Genomic DNA, 2,500 nt, shown 5'->3' with positions numbered 1-2,500 from the left:
CTCTCCGCGCCTCCGCCAAACGCTTTGGATCAGACTCAGAGTAATCAATGCGAGAGAGAGAGAGAGAGAGAGAGAGAGAGAGAGAGAGAGTGAGAGAGAGAGAGAGAGAGAGAGAGAGAGAGAGAGAGAGAGAGAGAGAGAGAGAGAGAGAGAGTAGGGTGGCCTGCTGGAGCAGAGAAGCAGAACTACTGTTCAGGGTTTCAGGTCAGTTTCATCTGTAATGATGCGTTTTTGTCTGTTTTTTTTTATTTAATTTAATCAAGCAGCAGCACGTTGCTCATCAGTCATCACTCAAAATACTATATAAAGGACATCATTATTATCTGTTGTAATGTTACAGTAGGAATTTAGCTGAAAAAAAATTCCGATTTTCTTTTTATAGGTTTAGGGGCAGCTACGACAGACAACAACACAACCCTTACGAAAATTAACATTTTAATATTTAACTATAAATCCAGAGAAAATGGTTACTATTGTTTAACTGTGATAACCAAAAATGTAAAATTATTTTACAAATGTATTTATGTAAAAATAAATACAAATCCATTTGCAAAAAAAAAAAAAACAAGGTTATTTTACTTTTATATAGACTAATAAAAGCATGGTTAATTTTTGTAAGGGAAAACATGACTCGTGTACAGTATTAGGATTTTTCTATAAAGATATTGTAGTATTGTAGAGTATTGTATTGTAAAGTATAGTTTTGTTCAATCTTGAGTATAAAAGTCACGAGAGAGATGGATAACAGGGCAAAATAAAGAGACTGAAGAGAAAAATGGAAGTGATGGTGCAGTTCAGGAGGGAACTTTTAATTATTTTGCATGTCCCCAAATTAAAGATTTAAACCTTTTTTATGTCAGGTCCATACAAAAAATAGTTTTGTCCATGAATTTGTTTGTATGAATTTTCCAGTCTGAATTTTTTTCCCAGTCCGCCCCTCCTGTAAATTAATGGCAAAGACATGGTTTCATTTACTACACATAGGCCTACTGAAGCTCGCAGTGTTTTCAACCTCTGCCGCCTCAATATAGGAGTACACGAGCACATAAACATAATTTCTAGAACTGCTCTGTGTCACTTCATGTGCAGTTTACTTATTTTGAGAAAACTATCATCATATACAGAGACAGCAGTTTCAAAAAAACACCAATGTTTCAGGAGTTTATTACACAGAATACGTCACATGCTTATTAGATAAATGTATTTAAGTTGATGTATATGCTTTTATTGATTATTCTTTAATTTTCACAAATTTAGAAAAGTAATCAAAAAGTACTCAAAAGTAATTAGTTACATTACTTTAATAAAGTAATTGAAAAAGTTACACTACTATTACATTTTAAACAGGGTAACTTGTAATCTGTAACCTATTACATTTCCAAAGTAACCTTCCCAACACTGACTGTTTCCCACCTGTGCTGAGTGACTGATGATCTGATGCTGTGAGAAACACATCCAGAGCTGGAGGATCGAGTGTCCTCTGAGACGGATCCATTCCTTCCCAGAATCCTGTGCGTCACACTGGAACTGAGCCACAACACCAGTGTGTCCTTCACAGAGACTGTGATCAGGGCTATTATAGTTCACCAAAACTTTATTAAAAAATTCATTAAATTGACAAAACACAACAAATTAAATCCACCAAATCAAAACACATCAAATGAAAATATTCAAAATAGAAACTAATAAAAAAAATTCATAAAAACTATAATAGTGTCTCAATGATGATAGAATAACAAACGCACACAAATATTAAATTATTACATTTTATTAAATGATGCATTACATCAAATACTTTAATAAACACTTTGTTAGGTTTTTGAGCAATAAAATATGTATAGTGTGCAGCTATAATATAACATAACGGCCATTTTATAAAAAAAAAGCCATTTGATTAAATCTGTGGCATAACAATATCAATACATAGAGGTAATATCTATAAATAAATAAAAATAATTGTAAAAAACATTTACAATCACGCATTTGGAAGATGCTTTTATCCAAACTCAGTTTACAGTGCATTCAAAGTAATATATAATATCCTATATAATCAGTTCATGCATTCCCTGGAAATTAATTTATTATTGTATTATTAAATTAAATTCAGTATTGCAACAGACTGTTAAATAAACATTGTAAATAGTTTAATTTTTATGTATTTTATAAGTTCTGTCTTTTTTATTTTAGTAATTTAGTTGTTTTTGTCAATATTTTTTAATAGTTTTATATTTTTAATATAATTTAAATATGTTTGTATGTTATATTCCAGTTTAAGATTTAGTTATTTTTCAAATAAAGGAAAATTAAAAATAAATAAGAGAATATATATATATAATATCAGTTAGCATTTGTTTAACAAAGAAATGTTTTGTTTTATATGCATATATAGATTTAGTTTAATAGTAATTCGTTTTAATATATCACTTTTAGTACTTATATTACTAATGCTGAACAGTGCGAGGATTGCATGAACTTTACATGAAAAAAAAAAACAGTGCAT

Source organism: Carassius carassius, chromosome 8 (assembly GCF_963082965.1).
Source record: "Carassius carassius chromosome 8, fCarCar2.1, whole genome shotgun sequence".
NCBI classification, from domain to species: domain Eukaryota; kingdom Metazoa; phylum Chordata; class Actinopteri; order Cypriniformes; family Cyprinidae; genus Carassius; species Carassius carassius.
Note: the sequence above shows the minus strand (reverse complement) of the source record.